The sequence below is a fragment of the Schistocerca serialis genome, chromosome 3 (genome assembly GCF_023864345.2).
Source record: "Schistocerca serialis cubense isolate TAMUIC-IGC-003099 chromosome 3, iqSchSeri2.2, whole genome shotgun sequence".
Lineage (NCBI taxonomy): Eukaryota > Metazoa > Arthropoda > Insecta > Orthoptera > Acrididae > Schistocerca > Schistocerca serialis.
The window spans coordinates 308,196,715-308,219,160 of NC_064640.1; the positions used below are offsets into that span (position 1 = coordinate 308,196,715).

The 22,446-nt window shown below is 42.2% G+C and overlaps 1 protein-coding gene across 1 annotated transcript in view; it reads right to left on the minus strand.

Moving 5' to 3' along the window:
* Positions 1-5,114: 5,114 nt before the first annotated feature.
* LOC126470103 (uncharacterized) overlaps positions 5,115-22,446 on the minus strand; it is a 109,176-nt gene continuing 91,844 nt past the window's right edge. Inside the window, exon 6 of the mRNA XM_050097678.1 lies at positions 5,115-5,335. The gene's annotated coding sequence lies outside the window, so the exon portion shown is untranslated. The remainder of the gene's footprint in view (positions 5,336-22,446) is intronic.

Genomic DNA, 22,446 nt, shown 5'->3' on the forward strand with positions numbered 1-22,446 from the left:
ATGTACATGTGGTAATTGTAACCACAGATTGATAATTTACAGTGAATGAATCACATTTATGAACATAATCAACTTGTGCCAGCAACCAGGAATGTATGTAAAAACTTATAAAAATTATATCTACATCTACATGATTACTGTGCAATTCACAATTAAGTGCCTGACAGAGGGTTTATTGAACCACCTGCAAGCTCTTTCCCTACCGTTCTACTCTCAAATGTCGTGCTTGAAAAATGAGCACTTAAATCTTTCTCTGCAAACTCTGATTTCTGTTATTTTATCATGATGATTATGTCTCCATATGTAGGTGGGCGCAGCAGAATATTTTTGCAATTGGAGGAGAAAGTTGGTGATTGAAATTTCTTGAGAAGATCCTGCCACCGTGAAAAATGCCTTTGTTTTAATGATTGCCACCCGAATTCATGTATCATGTTTGAGGCACTCTCTTCCCAATTTTGTGGTAATATAAAATAAGCTGCCCTTCTTTGAACTTTTTTGATGTCCTCCATCAGTCCCATCTGATGTGGATCCCTAACCACACAGCAATACTCCAGAAGAGGGTGGACAAGCATGCTTTAAGCAGTATCTTTAGTAAGCTGCTCGGCCAATAAATCACAGTCTTTGGTTTACTTTACCCACAACATTATCACTGTGATTGTTCCAATTTAATTTATTCATAATTTTAATCCCTAAGTATTTAGCTGAATTTACAGCCTTTAGATTTGTGTGGTTTATCCTGTAACCAAAATTTAGCAGATTTCTTTTAGTATGCAGGAGTGACAAGTCAATAGTCGACAGGACACTGAAACACTCTCTTTGCGAATGAAGTTCTTTGGGGGAAAACGACAGTGTTTCATTTCTCACGTTAACATATGTTTGCATTGTGTTCGTGCGGTATAATAAAAGTGATTATTTCCAGTATAAAGTCCACGCAACCATTTTCTTTTATGTAGTTTAATTATCCCTACATAAGTAGTGACCCCGTAACTACAGTGGTGTGGCAGCAGACAAGTTTCTATATACATTTTTCATGCCCTCTCATATCGACATGTCATCTGCACAGAACCTCTTCCATGACATCGATGGCTTCATCCAGAATATCAAGAATGAGCTCAACATGATGCAGCTAACCTCTCAGTTCACATTGCCACGGATTCCTACATCTCATACCGAGTTTGTCCACGACGTTACATTTCCAACCACACTGCGTGTACCGGCAGTTCCCGTGCTGCCACAGAGGATATTGCCCCACACAACCAGCCCGCAGGACACACCAATATCAAACCAAATGTGCTCATGTTTTCATCACCCGTGTCGGTGCCGCTCACACAAGCTTCAAACTTCCCGTTCGCCGGCTCTTGCAGCCCACCCGTGTCGCAATTACAAATTCAGGCCCTGCCTTTCGTTCCCGATTGTTTGGAAATTTGATTCACTACTATGGAGATTATTTTTGTGCAGCAACAAACAGTCGATGATTTTGAACATTTTACGCTAGTGATATGCAACCTGGACCGACGTGCTTTGTCAGTGTTATTGGATATAATTATGCAACCCACACCACAACAAGCTTACACCACCCTCAAGACAGCGTTTACTTCACGTTGCACAAAACTTGTGGATCAATGGATAACACAGCTCCTGTACCATGAGAAACGCGGTGACAGGTCATCTTCAGACTTTTATCAGCATTTACATGCTATGGTGGACCCTTCCGTGTTCTCAGACACATTACTTGTGCACATCTGGCAACAGCAAGTCACAGTGGCCACCGCAGCAACCACCTCAGCTAACGATCCTGCTGAGCACTGCTGGAGCAGATTGACGTTGCACCTCCAGCTTGTGCTGCTGCCACAGCCACACAACAAGTTCTGGACCCAACCAAAGATTTCCAATCTCTCTGCACTGCCATTCGTCAACTGACCACCCAGCTGCAGCAGTTAGAGCCAGGTGACATTGTGGCATCTGACACACACACACGTCCTCGCCAGCCGATGCACCCACCGCATCACGTAAACAATGCCACCGGTTATTGCTGGGTCCACCAGCGTTTTGGCATGCAAGCTACGAAGTGTAAGGTGCCGTGCTTGCACCCAAACACGTCCCACAGCCTGCTTTAGGTGCAGCCAACTGTGACAACAAGCAACTACACCTAAACTCACAGATGCATGGAAGGAGGATACCCCCATTTCAGTGCAATCCTACGTTGTGTGGATCGACTTCTCCCGCAGCTGTCAGGTACACAGCTTCACAAAGACTTTTTGTTCCTGATCGCTCTAGGGGATGGATGTTTTTGGTTGATACCAGCTCAGATTTCAACACACTGCCTGTAAATTTCTTTCCCTCAGACAAGCATGCTGAAGAGACCACTTTGAAAGCAGCCAATGATTCAGTCACCCACATATATGGACAGAAAACACTGACAGTGGACATTGGGCTACCAGAAAAATGCAACTGTAACTTCATTATGGCTGATATTGACCAACCTATACTAGGCGCTGTTTTCCTGGCAAAAAATGCATTGTCCATGGATTTACACAAGACACTCCTCATCCAATCTACCAATGGATGGGTTATCCCAGGAATACAAGGGTGTCTGACCTCTCATGCATGCCCAAGAGTAGATGACCTCAGCGTGCACACCTGGGTGGACACCATAGCGATGAAGGAGCCTGCCCTGCAGATGGCCCAAATGACATCAAAACAGTTGACGGCACTACAACAGGCTCCCACTGTTTGAACCGCAAAGGCAACAACCAAGCCAGGACATTGAACAAGAAAGAGTAGGGTGAAGCATGAACTGGGGCACACACACAATGGATATCTTCTTCCAGGTAAGCTGACCAAGGTTTCCATTGAACGGGTAAAACCCGCTTGGACAATGAAAGCACCGACTGCAATCTCACAAACAACTTCGACACATCTCGCAACGAACCCACACCCTTCACAGAGCCAGACATCTGTGACCCTCTGAAGCTCCACACCATGGGACCTAATGCATCAGCAGAATCATCGATCAGCACCGCACTATCTGCACTTGAGCAGGCTGACAGGTGAAGTTTAAGTGCCCCACCATACCTGGTGCTCCGCACTTTAGGGGTGGGGGCTGGGTGGGAGTGACAAGTTGATAGTCGACAGGAAACTGCAACAATCTCTTTGCGAATAAGGTTCTTTGGGGAAAAACGACAGTGTTTCATTTCCCACATTAACATATGTTTGCATTGTGTTCGTGTGGTATAATAAAAGTGATCATTTCCAGTATAAAATCCGTGCAAGCATTTTCTTTTATGTAGTGTAATTACCCCTACAAGTACTCATATGAATGACTTCATACTTTTCATTACTTAGAGTGAATTGCTACTTTTCACACCATAAAGATATCTTGTCTAAAACGTTTTGCAATTAGTTTTGATCACCTGATGACTTAACAAGATAGTAATTGACTGCATCATTTGCAAACAATCGAAGTGGACTGTTCAGATTGTCTCTCATGTCATTTATGCAGATCAGTAACAGCAGAGGGCCTGTGAGACTTACTTGGTGAACGCCAGATATTACTGCTGTTTTACTCAATGACCTTCCATTAATTACTAAAAACTGTGACCTTTCTGGCAGGAAATCATGAATCCAGTCACACAAGTGAGATGATGCTCTATAGGCACACAATTTGATTTAGAAGATGCTTGTGAGGAGTGGTGTCAAAAGCCTTCTGGAAATCCACAAATATGGAATCAATTTGACATTCCCTGTTGATATTACTTGTTACTGCATGAAAATAAAGAACTCGTTGTGTTTCACAGTAATGAATCCATGCTGACTGTGTGTCAACAGATCATTTTCCTTGAGACAATTCATAATGTTCCAAAATCCTACTGAAAATCAATGTTAGTGAAATGGGCCTGTAATTCAGTGGATTACTCCTATTTCTTTTTTGGGTATTGGTGTGACTTGTGCAACTTTCCAGTCTTTAGGTATGTAACTTTCGAAGAGCAAGGGGGTGTATATATTGTTAAGTATGGAGCTATTGTATCGGCATATTCTGAAAGGAACCTTAGTGATGTAAATTCTGGTCCAGAGGCCTTGCCCTTATTAAGTAAGTTAAGCTGCTTCACTACACCAATGATATCTACTTCTGCGTTACTCTTGTTGGCAGTTGTCCGAGATTCAAATTCTGGAATTTTTACTTCATCTTCTTTGATGAAGGAGTTTTGGAAAACTGTGTTTAGTAACTCTGCTTTAGTGACACTGTCATCAGTGACATCTCCATAGTTGTTGCTCAGTGAAGGTATTGAATCTATCTTGCTGCTGGTGTCCTTTACATATGACCAGAATCTCTTCGAATTTTCTGCCAGATTTCAAGACAGAGTTTCACTGTGGAAACTATTAAAAGCATCTTGCATTGAAGTTCATCCTAAGTAAAACTTTAACAATCTTGAGAATTTTGCAGATTTTTAAATTTGACATGCTTTCTTCGTTGCTTCTGCAACAGTGTTCTGACCCATTTTGTGTAGCATGGGAATCAGTACCATCTCTTATTAATTTATGTGGTGTATATCTCTCAATTGCCAATGGCCTTCCCACAGTGGTAACACCGGTTCATGTCAGATCATCAAAGCTAAGCATGTTGGGCTTGGCTAGCACTTGGATAGGTCACCATCTGAGTGTGCTGAGTGCTGTTGGCCAGTTGGGTGCAGTCAGATCTTGTGAGGCCAATTCAGGAGCTGCTTGATTAAGGAGTGGTGGCACTGATCACGAAAACTGACAATGGATGGGAGAGCAGTGTGCTGAACACATGCCCCTCTGTATCCACATCCACCAGCCTTTCTCGAATTCAAACTGCAACTGGTCTACACTAACATAGTCAGATGAGAAGGGGAGGAAACTGTCACTTAGAAAGACATCAAGTGAATTTTTATCTGCTACTTTAAATAAATGTAGATTGTGTTTATTTTTGGTTGGTTTGGATGTTACAGTATTCAGTCTTGCTACAGTTGCCTTATGGTCACTAATCCCTGTATCCATCATGATGTTCCCTCTTTGCTCAGGATTATTTGTTGCTAAGAGGTCAAGTATGTTTTTGCAGTCATTTACACTTTGTATGGGCTCCTGAACTAATTGTTCAAAATAATTTTCTGAGAAAACATGCAGTACAATTACAATTTATGCCTATCATTTGAGCTTCAGTGCTTTCTATTATCAGTTTGATCTCTGATTGTTTCCCAACACAGCTACAACAATTTACAACTACAATACGGATTGTTGCTGGGTCTACATTCCTGTGCTTGTCTTGTCCTCTTTTAGACTGCTGCCCTTTCTGTAGCTTCCTGAGACCTTTAACCTAAAAAAAAAAGTATATATAAAAAGGAATTTATGTATCACATGCATGAAAAATGTGGCAAATAGTTCCACATAAGCTATTGCTACAAATAGTTCCACATAAGCTATTGCTAACATTAATACCTAAATGAAATGGACTAATGTTCATCATTTTATAAGAGATGCTAATCGTGCAGTCTTCAGCTGCATGATTATAGTTAGTACACCTGTTAAACTCTCCCTTCTCCAGCACAGACATTTCATCCCTTGAATACATAGTACACAGTAAACAACTGCATCATTCCTCTCAGGAAGCCTGGCACAGACTAAAGCTCCCTCACAAGTCTAGGAGGGGTGGAATTGTGGCAGGGGTGAGGGAGGGGGGGGGGGAGGGAGGAAGGATGGTGGTGTTGGGTGACGTAGTAGGAGTGAGTGGAGTTAGGTGGCCCAATTGCCCTATTTCTCACCAAATATTTGAATTTCCCGCCATTTTTTAATTTACTGCCAAAAATTTGAATTTCCCACTCAGGAATTTCTCAGAGGAGTTGTGGGGGAAGCGATACATGCCAGCTATAGATAACCCATGACATCATCAAGGGACAGAGGTATCTAAATGATCAATTTGCATAATAAATTTGAAATCATAAGTGTGCCAGAACACACATTGTCCTAACACTGTCAATTGCTGTATGTGTAATATGGTAGGAAATTCATATTTTGGCGGGAATTTAAAAAAATTGCTTAGTTGCATTAGTGATGCCAGTGCCCAAGTTCTGAAGTATGGGCACTATCACATTAACACCAGAGACAAAAGATGTTAGATAGGTGTCTGCTGACCTCACTCACAAGTTCTCCTCAAAATATTATTCACTGAGAGGTGTATGGGCACTCGATACTACTTCTCCTAACTCAAAGTTTGGATCTCCCCACCTGAATCTTTATTTAGCACTACAATGAGGAGGGAAACGGTCCTCCGGACACATTGCCGCCCCTGGGAGCAGTCTGCATGCACCAGCTGCCTAAGGAGCGCTAGGTCTACCAGTGAACATGCCATGTCATTGAAAGAAACCTCTGCATTGTAGGCAAAGTGCTGTGATACGACGCCACAGTCTGGGTGGTAATGTACCACAGGCTACAGGTATTAGAAGTGAAGTGCTCACACAAAGTGGACTACAGAAGCTATCCTTCGCAATGCTAGTACGAGGTTATAACAGCATTGCAACCACATCCCGCAAGATATGAGTTAAAATGATGGGAAACTAGAAAATTGCAGCAAGCACATTCATACTTTATCCCAAATAACAGGGAATCGAAAGTCACGTAATTTGAAAATAAGCTATAACTCTCACATATGTTCTTCTTGGAAACGGAAAAATCAAGAGATGCACATTCATCCTCCTGGCAGTGGACACTTGTGCAGTGGCTCAGTGGCCAAAAGTTAGATTAAGGTACTATGATTGTAGATTCACCACAAAAAATTTGTTTTGAATGGCTGGTGGCAATTTCACTGGCATTGACATAACCATCCACCACAGAGCCATCAAACATGTGAACATATACATATCAGGCATTGTGCAACAATATTTGAGAATGAAACATGCTTATAAAGAGAGAATCAAAAAGGGCTATAGAGCTTTGGAATTATATAGAAATTTATTTGAGATAACTTACGGAATGGGTAGATGTGTCATTTTGTAGTGAACAACCTTAAGTTTGGTTGGCTGGTTGGTTGATTTGGTGGAGGGGACCCATTGGGTTAGGGAAGGATGTGGTAGGAAGTCAGACATGCCCTTTCAAAGAAAGCATCCAGGTATTTGCCTGAAGTGATCTAGGGAAATCACAGAAAACTTAAATCAGGATGTGCGGATGCAGGTTTGAACTGTTGTCCTCCTGAATGTGAGTCCAGTGTGCTAACCACTATGCCACCTTGCTTGGTACTTTAAGTTTGATTCACATAGTGCATCAGTACCCCATTATGCCAGCAGGAGCGCCAGTGTAGTGCACAGTTAAAATGGCTACTTTCACTGATGTGGAGCATAGACATTCCTGAACAGCAATGAGACAACATTTCATATCAGTCGCATGGCGAACACCTACAATTGCAGAATATAGGGCAGTGAAAATCCACAAGCAATTGTGGAACACTTATGTGACAGCCTCAAAGTTAATGTGTTTTGTGGCCTTAGCAAAATGAAAGTGTATGGCCCTTTCTTCTTCATGGAGAAAACTGTCACTGGTATTGGGTATCTGGATGTGCTTGAAAACTTTTTAATTCCACAGATTTATGAGGATGACTGAGATTGGATGGTTTACTGCCAGCCAAATGGTGCAACACCTTATTCCCTCACAGAAGTTTCAGGTTTCATCAATAATCCCTTCCCAGGTTGGTGGACTGGCTGTGAAGGACCAATCGCATGGCCACTTTACTCCCCAGACTTGGCACCATTGGATTTCTTTCTCTGAGTTTGCATTAAAGATCATGTGTATGTTCCTCCCTTACCAAAACATTTAGCTGACATGAAGAATTGAATCTACACTGCCGTTGTAAAAGTTAACCTGATTTGTTGCAATGGATTTCGTATCGCAAATTGTAGTCACATTGAACCAAAATGTCACTTGACACTTTAATGTGAAACTTGAGGTTGTTTGTTTCAAAACTACAGATCTACTAATTCTATACGTTATCTCAATAAATTTCTATATCATTCCACTGTATATTTCAAACTTTGTTCAAAAGTTGACTTATACGAATTTCCATTGTCTCATTGAGCAAGTGCTCACAAAAGTGGGTCTTAATTGCCCCCCCCCCCTGTCTGTCATTGCTCAATGAAGATAGAGAAAATTCAAAATTGAAAAACACACTCTTCCTCCTCCACTTTTATTTAATGTAGAAATTTTGCATATAATCAATAAGGGCTACAAAATGAACTCCATAAAAGAGTTCAAAACAGAGAAACATTCCTATTTAAATTCCAAATATTTGTTGAATGACCAGCTTGCTTTGAAAAAAAAAGTTACATTTCACAGCTCATGCTAATAAATGTGTGTGGTGGAACTGTGTCTCATTTAATAAAAGTCCAGTCAGCCTTCCAAAGCACCAGAGGCGAGATGCTCCTCTGCTCCAATGCAAACATCCATGTGTGGAATTGAGGAAATGTTGGTGATGAGCAGGGACGAATTTAATAAGTGTACTACTTGGAAGCACACAGCTGAAGATTGTATCCAGAGCCTCCTACACAATGAGTGGAAAAGAAAGGTATTAGATGAGCATGGGGTGAATACTTTTAGACAAATAATGGCAATGTAGTGGGATGGGGTGAAGATGCATTTCAGAACTCATGCAGATAAATGCTTGTGCTTTAATTTAATTAATTAATTGATCAACTAATAATTCCCACCCCCTGATGACATCATGAGTTTTTTTCCCATCCAGTGTGTGTCCCTTCCCCTACCACTCCATTATCCTCCTCCCTCACCCCACCCCTGGAAATGATGGGAAATTAAAATTTGGTGGGAAATTCAAAAAATGCTGGGAAATTCAAATTGAACAGTGGGAAAATCAAATCTTGTGTGTTCACCTTGAGATTTAGAGACTAACTCACCTAGCTCACAACACTATCACCAGAGGGCGCTGCTGGCCCTACTTCACTTCACTCCCCTCCCCTCCCCTCTCCTCCTTCATCTGAAAATTGGTGGGATAAGGACGCAGTCTCTGCTGGGCTGTTGGATAGGATGGATGTAAGTCTTTATTTTGTACGCAATGTGGTACCTGTTGATCTAAAAATGAATAGCTGCTGCTGGGAGGAAGATAAGGATGGGTAATAACTATATTAGAACAGCGACCCTCTGTCCCCTAGAGGGGGGGAGGGGGGGGCGGTCTGGCAGCAATGTAATATGCTGCTCTACAGCCTACAGAAAAGTTAAAAAACATAATGAGAATAGAAACAAACAAGAAAAAAACCGACAATAAAACGATGACATTGTAAAAAAAAACTGTAAAATGGCGTTAAGTTGTGGAATTTAAAATATAAAAGTAGACAGGCACAATTAAAAAACACATGGCGACAGTCTGGTTTCTGTTCGCACAAGATAAAAAACATAACTAGCGACAGTATGGCGGCTGTTCGTAACACTAACAGGTGACGCACAAAACTGAACACTCACTTACAACACCACTATACAGGTGACACGGCGGCAGATGGGAGGAGGGGGGAGGATCCGGACCTACGATGGGGAGAAGGGGGGCAGTCGATGGAGGGAGAGGACATAGAAAAAGGGGGGGGGGCTGGGTGGATGTGAGAAGGAGTGGGAAAAGCAGTGGAGGGGAGAGCAGAAAGGACTCAGGGGAGAGAAGGGAGGCAGAGAGAGGGTAGGCGGGGGAAAAACAGGATGGAAAGGGGGGGGGTAAGAGGGAGTCCAGGGAAAGGACAGAGGAAAGGAGGGGGAGGTGAGGATCAGAGTTGTTAGGAGGGATAAATGGAGGGAGAGAGGGCATCATCCTGGAGCAGCACTGTGCTTGTAACATCTTGCCCCTGTATACAGGACTCCTGTAGCAACCCGTTTTCCCCGTCATAGGTCCGGATCCTCCTCCCCCCCCCCCCCCCGCCCCCCCATCTGACGCCCTGTCACCTGAATAGTTCTGTTATAAGTGAGTGTTCAGTGTTGTGCGTCCCCTGTTAGTGTTACGAACAGCCGCCATACTTATACGTATTTGCAAGTTGAAAGTCACATCCTATCCAACAGAAACACGGGAAATATATTAATATAATATTTTTTACGAGTGTAGTGCTCATTATCTTACCTGAACACTGTGTCTCAAGACGAAATAGGAAACTGACTAGCCACCTCAAGTGTAGTACAGCGCCATACACCGAGTGTATTGTGTACCTGAAGAGCCATCCAGGTGAGAAACCACTGGATGCTGGCGGCCAGGCTAATCTGCAACTTACTGTTGCTGCCCGACTCACTCGTGACCCCACCACCAACTGCAGTACAATGCAAGTGAAGCACGAGCAGCTAGGACGCATATAACAGTTCCATCACTGACATAGACTCCTCAGTTTAAAAAATCCGAAACGGTAATATTGTTTTGTCAATACACCTCGAATTTCTCGCGGGGAATGTAGCTCCCTCCCTTCTACACAAATTATTTTCAGATATAGAAAAAATCGGACCGTACGTTTTCACATCACGCAAGTAACGTTACTTGTTGTGAAAATTCTGTACAAATCCATGGCACAGCTATATTTCCTCTAAGTATTCTCTCATCTGTTATCTGACATGTCCTGCATCACAGGATTAGAATATTAAACTCGTTTTTGGAGTGATAAGAGCATGGTCTACCTCTGTCACAGGATGTCTCCTCACTTTTGAACTCTCATAAAGCAAACAAATGTCTCGTTACATACGAAGTCTGTCAAAGTAACAGCACATAAAAGTTGCAAATACCAGGTTTATACTATATATCACTTTATAAATTCGATAACATAGCTGATTTTATTACGATGATAATCTCTCCGTGTGTAGATGAGAGATTGAAATTCGTTAAGATCTCACAGCAGCGAAAAAAATCTTATTACCACTCGAATTCTTGAATAATTTACATGGTATTCCCACCCTCGCTCCCAACCACCCGGTGGCACATCATTGTTATCGAGTTGATATGTTAATTAATTAAATTGATCACGAAAGCCCCCTGGTGTGATAAGTAATTTTTTTCTTGCAGTTTGATTTCACTCGCCTGGTAACCGTTATAGACGCTTCTGTGACGTCTGTAGGCTTCCCAAAGGCCAGGTCGTCACTTCCTCTGATATCCAATAGGTGATAATCGGCCGGCCGCTGGTGGCCGAACGGTTCTAGGCGTTTCAGTCTGGAACCTCGCGATCGCTACGGTCGCAGGTTCGAATCCTGCCTCGGTCATGGATGTGTGTGATGTCCTTAGGTTAGTTAGGTTTACGTAGTTCTAAGTTCTAGGGGACTGATGACCTGAGATGTTAAGTCCCATAGTGCTCAGAGCCATTTGAACCATTTGGTGATAATCGTCGTGAAATAGCTAAAGTTGCAAATACCAGGTTTATACTATATATCACTTTATAAATTCGATAACATAGCTGATTTTATTACGATGATAATCTCTCCGTGTGTAGATGAGAGATTGAAATTCGTTAAGATCTCACAGCGGCGAAAAAAATCTTATTACCACTCGAATTCTTGAATAATTTACATGGTATTCCCACCCTCGCTCCCAACCACCCGGTGGCACATCATTGTTATCGAGTTGATATGTTAATTAATTAAATTGATCACGAAAGCCCCCTGGTGTGATAAGTAATTTTTTTCTTGCAGTTTGATTTCACTCGCCTGGTAACCGTTATAGACGCTTCTGTGACGTCTGTAGGCTTCCCAAAGGCCAGGTCGTCACTTCCTCTGATATCCAATAGGTGATAATCGGCCGGCCGCTGGTGGCCGAACGGTTCTAGGCGTTTCAGTCTGGAACCTCGCGATCGCTACGGTCGCAGGTTCGAATCCTGCCTCGGTCATGGATGTGTGTGATGTCCTTAGGTTAGTTAGGTTTACGTAGTTCTAAGTTCTAGGGGACTGATGACCTGAGATGTTAAGTCCCATAGTGCTCAGAGCCATTTGAACCATTTGGTGATAATCGTCGTGAAATAGCTAAAGATATCAAATGCTGCGTTCTATCTCTTGGTTGTCTTATTGTGCTGGTAGAAGTAAGTTACCTAGAATTCTGGTACACTGCTCCCAAACTAATCCTGCTGAGAGCTGTCAGTCTATGAGGGTTATAGGATGTCTCACATGCTTCTCCACCCCCACTGCTTGATTCTATGACAACAGCTGCCACGAGGTTGGAAACCTCCGCCTGTGTATCAGGGCTGTACCACTCCGAGCCGACAACCCGCTGCTCGCTGTGCTGGACGTCTGTTGATGATTCCATATTCGCAAAAGTTGTCCTATCCTTCTCAAAAGGACTGGGCGTTTAAATGCCGTTGGGTAAACACCAGGGTGTAGAACAATATGCTTCCCCACATCCCTCCTGCAAACTGAAACATTCTGAGATGTGTTTTCAAAATATCCTGGAAAGGCTGATGCAGTGAGCAAATACCAGAATACCTGTCTACTCACTGCCACATCCCAAACGAGTACGAGTCTGCGGAACTAGTTTTCCCTGAGAATACATCCGTATTGAAGCGTTCCTAATGGCTCCTGCAAAATTAGTGAGCAGATCCTTCGAGAACTCAAATGGGAATCCCTGGACGGAAGATGTTCTTTTCGAGGAAGACTATTGAGAACTGACATTTGAAGCTGACTGCAGAAGAACTCTACAGCTGCCAACATACATTTCGCATAATAGCCACAAAGATAAGATAATGCTCATAGGGGACATATAGGTAGTCTTTTACCTTCCCTCTATTTGTGAGTGGAATAGGAAAGGGAATGACTAATAGTGGTACAATGTACCCTCCACCTCATACCATACGATAGCTTGCAATCTAAACATACAAATGTAAATGTAAATTTAGTCTACCTTTTAAGATGTCACTCCATCCATTTATAGGTACACAAAACTTGTGGAAGAATGTTGTCTCTTGCTTATCGAGAAAATAAGAGACGTAACTCTTGCTGCTAATTGTCTATCTGTAGAAATCTTCGTATTAGCTCCTAATTTTCTCACTGCAGTCACCTTGCGAGACATATGTGAGAGGCTGTAATATGCTTGCCCACAATACTTGCAAGAGAACCTCCCCGTCGCACCCCCCTCAGATTTAGTTATAATTTGGCACAGTGGATAGGCCTTGAAAAACTGAACACAGTTCAATCGAGAAAACAGGAAGAAGTTGTGTGGAACTATGAAAAAATAAGCAAAATATACAAACTGAGTAGTCCATGGGAACATAGGCAACATCAAGGATATGTGGGCACAGGAGCGCCGTGGTCGCGTGGTTAGCGCGAACAGCTGCAGAACAAGAGGTCCTTGATTCAAGTGTTCCTTCCAGTAAAAAGTTTAAATTTTAATTTTCAGACAATTATCAGAGTTCAGGCACTCACACATAATCAAATTAGCTCTCCAAAATTCCAGGACATGTTCAGATTTGCTTGGACAATTGCAGGATTTGACGGTCTACACACGGAAAAATTTGAAAACATTAAAAACATATGTTTTGACAGAGAAAACTGTGCGACTGTGAAACTGTTGCATTCATTTGTTGCAGTTTATGTGACAAACTCTAATGTTTTCATAACTTTTTTGCGAGTGATTATCACATCCACAAGAAAACCTAAATCGGGCAAGGTAGAAGAATCTTTTTACCCATTCGCCAAGTGTGCAAGTTAGGTGGGTCGACAACATATTCCTGTCATGTGACGCACATGCCGTCACCAGTGTCGTATAGAATATATCAGACGTGTTTTCCAGGATCAAATGTTTTCGGTTCCCATTGGAGAGGCACGTCCTTTCGTCTACTAATCGCACGGTTTTGCGGTGCGGTCGCAAATCACAGACACTAAACTTATTACAGTGAACAGAGACGTCAATGAACGAACGGACAGATCATAACTTTGCAAAAATAAAGTCAGTAAACTTTTCGCTCGAGGGTAGAACCAAGGACCTCTCGCTCCGCAGATGTTCACGCTAACCACAGGACCACGGCGCTCCTGTGCCAATATCGTCCTTGATGTTGCCCATGAACTTCTCAGTTTGTATATTTTGCGTATTTTTCATAGTTTCACACAACTTCTTCCTGTTTTCTCGACTGATTGGTGTTCAGTTTTTCAAGGCCTATCCACTGTGCCAAATTATAACTAAATCTGAGGGAGGTGCGATGGGGAGGTTCCCTTGTTAGAAGAAAACGGCATACAGCTCATCTCTTAACGCCCCTTTCGTCAGAATATCGCTTACCTGTTGTAATCTCATTAATCTTACAGACTTCGGTATACAACATTTGAATCTAGCTGATTTTGATAAGTAAAAGATGTCCCCCACTAAGTTGCAGACCCATGCTGATTCTCTCGAAATCCCATTACATTCCGCAGCACTGTTCCGTTATAGAAGGCTGACAGGTAGAGAGCTGTCACGACGAGAAAAATAGCACACTAATGTACAGGAGGAAATTCGCAACCATGGAGAGTATATGTGGATTGCATACAGAAGTCCAAAAGCATAACAGCTACAATTCATCAATAGCGAATGACGGTCTATAAATCAATCCGTTCATGTCCTAATCTCCTTTATCATGTTTCTATGATTACCACTCCAGAAATACGGCAGTGTGATGGTGACCAAGTCTTTGTCGACAGCATAGTATCTCTCTCTCCATCGTTATTTTTGTAATATCCAATGGAGTAAAACTATGAAGTGTAAAAGCTTTGCCAAGGTTACCTGGTAGAGAACTCATTAAGATTTTACCGTATTTCTCTTTCATCCGATATAGTGGGGAAACAAATACCATCTGCATGTTGACATAGACTCATAGACCATATGTGATGATACCATTAAATATACATTTTGTCAGTCCACTAGTGCAGGCGACCAGTGATCAAACTTGCTTTCATGATCCTGTGTAAAGTTTGGTCGCCTGTACTGGAGAAAGACTGTATCGATTATATCACAAAGAGAGAGTTCGTGTGTTGTTGTTTCATAAGTAGTTTGATACATTCTTTTCCTGCTGTAACACAACCAAGCAGTGTGTGACAACATCTTTGTACTCCGCCAAACATTTTCCAACACGACTTTGTGTCAGATGCTAAACCAACAATAACACGCTTCATCCATTGGCTCTCACAGAAAGCTGGACATCACATGGTGTAAACTATACTGCTTTCACTGCACACAGAATGATTTAAATAAGAGACACGGGCTGTGTTTCTTACTGAAAAAAATGTGGAAGACATTGCAACATATGGAAACTGGAAGAGTTTGCACCATTGTGGAGCGTTTCCAAACAGCTGTCTGAAGGTGATGACCCCTACATTTAATCAAATTTTCCACAGTGATAGCATAGCAGATGTCTCAATGTTCCGTTTCAAAGAGACCAAGACCATTCCTTATATTGCAGTCATGTACACGATCACTGTTTCGATGGAATGTGTTGCTAACACCAAGACTCTCTCCATCTCAAGTATGTGATATCAGTGAATCATTATGTTGTAATCAACAGTGCACTACTGCACGGATAGGATGGAAAAGACACCGTCAATGTACTGTTAATAGGCACCACAGTTGATAGTTCGATCTATTTTAGCAAAATTACCAGCTCTTCTGTAATTTCAGTGCCAGCCAGTGGTGGTGGATGGAATTGGAAGCATTTTACATAAATCAACTGTGCTATCAGCTATGTAGTATTGTTCTCATGTCTGGGATCAGTACCAAGAAGGTATTAGCAAGAGAGAAATGATCGTAAAACGTAACACACACACACACACACACTCGTAATGATGGACGGCTCTGCGCTTAAACATGTTATAACTATGTGATGTGCAACGCCCTTAATACTCTAATGCAGGACATGGATGTCCAACATCTGACATACATCCATGCTGCAAATTTTCTATCCCACTCACCATGGTGACAAACTTTAAGATGATAAAACTACTTCCTTCTGCAGCAAAGAAAACCATAGACTCTGTGTTATGCATGCACAATATACTTTTCGTTCGTGTATAATACCCAGTGCTCAAATCCAATTACCCTTCAGAAATTATGCTATGCTCACATCATTCCTATGAAATGATCGCCAGCAATGGAAAATTCATCTTATGAGGAAACAGACAAATGCATAGCACTGGTGTTTGACATGTGAAATTGCACTCCGTGCTGGAATAACTCTTTATACAGGACAACTGTCAAGAAAATGTACACGCACACACACACACACACACACACACACACACACACACACACACAGGGTTTGCAGTAACTCACAAACCCCAGTCTGCGATTTAGAAAAAAAGCTAAAACATTTTACATACATCACTTGTGCTAACAAATCTGAATTATTGTTCAGATATTTGGTGTCTACGCCAAGGAGATATCGGAAAGAGAGAAATGATTGTTGAACATAAATGCATTCCAAGGGCTACATGATTCTCCCCTTAAACATACCATAATGCTAGAGCTGTCCAGTTTCCAACCAATCATTAGTCATGTAGAATGCTACGTTGTTAATATTCCAATGTAAGAAATATATTTCCAGCGCATGACATACATTCTACACGCAAGTTTTTCTACGATAAAGTACGGTGACAAACTGTAAGGTGATAAAACATCTACCTTGAATACCAAAGAAAACACCGGATTCTTTGTTACACAAACACTACATAGGTTTCTGAAGTTGTATGATGCCTACTGTTTAGGGAGTTCAAGCTCAGTTATGGTTCGGAAATTATGATATGTTCACAACCACCCTATAAAATGACTGTTGATAGCCGAAAATGCATACAAAGAAACAGTGAGATCTTACGAGGAAATATATATCATGCAGTTTACCACCGTTCCTGCTAGCCTCCCTCTTGCACATAGAAGTCATGGTCCGATGTGAGGCTGTGTTGCTCATGTGTGAGACAATATTGTTGTCTCTAGAATTCCTTCTCTTTCCACTATTAAGGTATTTAGGCCTATATGCAGCATCAGTTCACTCTCCTCCTCCAAAACATGTAATATTATCGATTTCACTCAATATTACTGGTAATTTTTTTCTAATTTGAAGTATGCCCACTCAACTTCCGTAATTTTACGAGGTTTTCACTATTTTACATACTTCATTGTATTTCCCTCAATGTTCATGTATTTACTTCAGTTTTATGTGATAATACCAGGCATTCCCTCAATTTTACCAATTTTATGTCATTTTTCATATTTTCTTGACACCTTGCCATTTGTATACGCTCTTATTGCTAACATACCCACGTGTTCATTGATTTTCTATGAAAATATTTGAGCGTCTTATATGCCAACCTACTAAACAGTCCTATGATTTCCCCTCTCCTTGAAGATGCACATGCATGCATTTTGGACAGGATGATCATGAAAAGTATAATAACAGTCACTTCATACCTATAAGAGATTCAATGAGTGGTGCAGATGGTGGATGTATTAGAAAATCAAAGTCTGGAAACAATTGTGTGTACTGCTATGACCCATCAGAGAGCCTGTCTGCAGACTCATGTAGTGCTGCACTTGACAGAGTCTTAAGTCTGGACACAGTTCTACATGTTCATTTGACTACCACCCTATCATGTAGGGGTCTCCAACAAGGATTTGGCATGTGTACAGAGTTGATTTCTATTGCTGCTCGGATTTTTTTTCCGTAAGTATTTGCTCTTAGTGGTTACTAGATGTGCTTCGATATTTCTGTTTGTACTGCAGCGGCAACACCGCTTAGGATAAGGAAAGTTAGTTTTGTGCGATATTTGGAGCACGAGTTACAGGCAGGTGCTAGCCAGATTGCAGTAAGTGACGCATACCAGCAGTTGCGAAGGCAAATAGAGGCCACAGGGGCCTAGAACTGCCGGAGAGGGCGCACACAGCAATTTCCATGGCGCAAGTCACAAGCAGAAGAGGGCCACTGGCCAACCTAAGTGTTATGCATACGTGATGCAAAGCGGCCCTCTTGGTAAAGCAATGGCGTACAGCCAAGTATAAATAAGTGCCATTTTCTAACGAGATTCATTCAAGTGTGGCAGCTCTCCTGGACGGCGGGGCGTATCTCACCACCGGGCTACATACAGCAACAGATGGGGCGCCAGCGTCCCAGTCCACGCCGGGTCGTTGGTTCGACTCTCTGAGACCGACGCGGGATCCGCAGCAAGCCAGGCGGGCCACCCTTCAGCTCACTACTGCGGGCAGTCGTCTCGGCTCCCGACACACGCTGGACACTTCCCGAGGCAAGGGCAGCAGATTCGGACGCCAGATCGCGGGTGGTCATTGCCGCCGCGTTCTCAGCTACGCCAGCGAGGAAGAAGCAGCAGCGGGGCCGGCCTACAGCTCCCGGCGGAGCAGCGCTGAATCAATGGGGAAGAAGACTGCTGAGCCGGCTGTCGGCACCTCCTGGCAATCAGCCATTACATTTAGTGTCATAATAGCGGACGTCGTCTGTCCAGTATGACGTTCGAGCCCACCACCTGCATTATGGTCACAAGATGTGGTGAGTGCTGCCAAAATTGTTCTGTTTGAGGTTGGACGTTTTTTTTTCTTTTTTGTTTTTTCGAGTATGGTTCCTGGCAAGCCACATTGTACGTGTTTTCGTGGGCATAGTATTTTTTGTTGTCACAGTAAGTGTTAGTGTATTTGAGGCAGTAAGATTTTTGTTTGGTGGCATTTTATTACTTTTGTATATGTTTATGAATGATGATACTGAGTATGACGATATGGAGCTGTAGGAAGTCAGATTATTCTTGTACTTAATCGATTTGTTTCGGGACTAACTGGGAACGAAAGCAACCTACTGGCAGAGTCAAGGAGGCAAGGTGTGTCGGAACCACAAGCGGCGCGGATTTTGTTGGAAAAAGTAGCACAGTTGACAGCAGACAATACGCAGTTGAGAAATGAATTAACATCTAGAAGTGAGCGGGAAACCGCATCTGATCAGTCGTTTATGCCTAGGGTGAAGGAGATTGATGCAGCCGCGGCAAGTTTGATTATTCTGTTTTCTGGCAAGGCATCTGAGGATGTGCGTTCGTTTGTGGAGGACTTGGAGACTTCAGTGGTGATGAATGGTTGGTCTGACGAGCAGTTGTTACATATAGCCAAGATTAGACTAACAGGTGAAGCGAAAACATATGTAAGGTGTTCTGAGACCTTAAGGAAGGCAGGACAGTTTAAACAGTTCAAGAAAGGGCTTTTACAAAAATACAAGAAACAAAATAGCGCTCGGTACTTTAGGGAGAGGGTAAGTACAATTACTAAGAGACAGGGGGAGACAGTGGAGAAATTTGCGGACAGGATAAGGGAAATTAATGAGTATACTTAAGAGTTGGGTCAGAGCGATGAAGTGAATAGCGTTCTGTTGCAGGAGGCTGAGCAAAGAGCAATTGATGTATTTTTGAGAGGGTTACCGGCGCATATGTCACGGAAAGTGCGTGAAGGGACTCCGAAAGATTTGTATTTGGCCATTCAGCTGGCAATTCAATCTGAGGAAATAGACGTGGCAACAGGGGCACGCGAGAGGCAAACAGTGTTTACGGCAAGTGTGAAATGTTTGAAGTGTGGTCGTACGGGACATGTGCAGAGGCAACGTACCCAGTCGCCAAGGAATAGAGGAAGAGGTGGAAATCAACAGCGTGCAGGATGGAGAAGTGGAGACAGGGGAGGTGGACAATCGTTAAACGACAGAGGGGACCCAAGACCCACGTAAAGGGCTCCCGTTAAATTTCAATGCTACGAATACGTATGCGGCGGTGGAATGTTCAGTGGTTGGATCCATAGGAACTAAAACGTTTAAGATTTTGTTGGACACAGGGGCGCTAGTGTCAGTGACTACTAAAAATATAAGGGGACGAAGGAAGCTAGACCCACCACGTTATAGGTTGCGTGGAGTGGGGGATGAGGAGGTCACACCTCTGGGGTCAGTGACAGTTGACTTTCGAATAGGGAAAGTCCGATTTAATGCTTGCATGGAGGTAGTACCATGGGTAAGTGAGGGCTACGACATGATCCTAGGAGTAGATTTCTTGCATCAACATCATGGCAAAATTGACCTTGGACAATGAACTGTGGAACTTGGTGGAATGTTATTTCCGCTAGGGGAAACTGTTGTCAATGCAGAGCTGTCGCGAGGGGCGTTCAACGTAATGAACAAACCAATTGAACTTCGTACATTAGCATTCAGGCTTAATTCGCATGAGTGTGTGTCTAGTGGCACTGGGAAATCGCTTTGGGTAAGTGTGGAGTCGAATCTACCTGCGGCTACAGTATGTGTTACTGAACCATTGGAGGTTAATGAAGATTTGGGTTCACTGGGTTGTTTTGTGAAACGTAGTGTTGTACGCATACAGGAGGGGAACGACGGGCGAGTAGTTCCCGTGAACGTCGATAATTTTAGCGCTGTAGACGCGAATTTGAGGAAATTAGTTTTAGTAGCAAAGTTAGACGTGCCAGATGACGAAGACTGGTGTTCGGGAGGTAGGCGAAGCGATCAACCACTAACTGGCGATAGAACTGCATTGCGTGTCAAAATTATCTGAAAGGACGAGAAAGAGAGCATATGGAAGAATTATTGTGGGAATTTAAGGATTTGTTTTTCCACAAGGGCCGTTACCAGCAACTCCATTAGTACAACATAGGATACCAACAGCGAATGAAGCACCTGTTTACTGTAAATCATAGAGAATACCAAGGTATTTGCAGTCGTTTGTGGAGGATTTCATTGATCAGCAGCTTGCGGACGGTATTATAGAGCATAGTAATAGTTGCTGGAGAGTGGGCATTGTCATTGTGCCTAAAACGTCTACGGATCTAACTAAGAAATACAGGTTCTGTTGTGACTAACGATACCTCAATAATAAGACAGTAACCTACGCATACCCCATTCCAAACATATCTGAGACTTAGGATCACTTAGGACAGTGCCATTAGTTTTCTACGATGGATTTGACAAGTGGTTATCATCAGTTAGAGGTGGCTCCAGAGGATCGTCAGGGGTTGTCAGGTTCGGTAGATGCTGCTATGGATTACCTTAGACCATACATTTCAAGTAACTTCCATAATATGAATTTGACCCTCACTACCCCAACAGAAATAATGTCCATCATAAAATCTTTAAAATCAAAAACATCTAGTGGGTATGATGAAATATCAACAAAGTTAATTAAAGAATGTGATTCTGAGCTAAGTAACATATTAAGCTATCTGTGTAACCAGTCGTTTATCAGTGGAATATTTCCTGAATGGCTGAAATATGCTGAAGTTAAGCCACTGTTTAAGAAGGGAGATAAAGAAATAGCATCAAATTTCCGTCCAATTTCACTGTTGCCAGCATTCTCAAAAATTTTCGAAAAAGTAATGTACAGTCGTCTTTATAACCATCTTATCTCAAATAACATACTGTCAAAGTCACAGTTTGGATTTCTAAAAGGTTCTGATATTGAGAAGACTATCTACACTTACAGTGAAAATGTGCTTAATTCATTAGACAAAAAATTGCAGGCGACTGGTATATTTTGTGATCTGTCAAAGGCATTTGACTGTGTAAATCACAATATCCTTTTAAGTAAACTAGAATATTATAGTGTAACAGGAAATGCTGCAAAATGGTTCAAATCTTATATCTCTGGCAGGAAACAAAGGGTGTTATTAGGAAAGAGACATGTATCAAGCATCATCCAACTGGGAACTAATTACATGTGGGGTCCCACAAGGTTCCATTTTGGGGCCCTTACTTTTTGTTGTGTATATCAATGACCTTTCATCAGTAACATTACCAGATGCCAAGTTTGTTTTGTTTGCCGATGATACAAACATTGCAATAAATAGCAAATCAAGTGTAGTCTTAGAAAGATCAGCCAATAAAATATTTGTGGACATTAATCACTGGTTCCTAGCCAATACTTTGTCACTAAATTTTGAAAAAACACACTACATGCAATTCAGAACTTGTAAGGGGTGTCCCAAGAGTATATGTCTAACATACGATGACAAGAAGATAGAAGAAGTGGACAGTGTTAAATTCTTGGGATTACAGCTTGATAATAAATTCAACTGGGAGGAGCACACCACAGAACAGCTGAAGCGTCTTAACAAATCTCTGTTTGCAATGCGAATTTTGTCAGACATAGGGGATATAAAAATGAAAAAGCTGGCATACTATGCTTACTTTCATTCCATAATGTCATATGGGATTATTTTTTGGGGTAATTCATCAAGCCAAGCTAAAGTTTTCCGGGCACAAAAACGTGCAGTAAGAGTTATATGTGGTGTGAACTCAAGAACATCCTGCAGAAGCCTGTTTAGGGAACTAGGGATACTAACTACTGCTTCCCAATATATTTATTCCTTAATGAAATTTGTCATTAAAAATATATCACTTTTTCAAACCAACAGCTCAATTCATGGAATCAATTCTAGAAATAAGAATAATCTTCACAAGGATTTAAAATCACTTAGTCTTGTACAAAAAGGTGTGC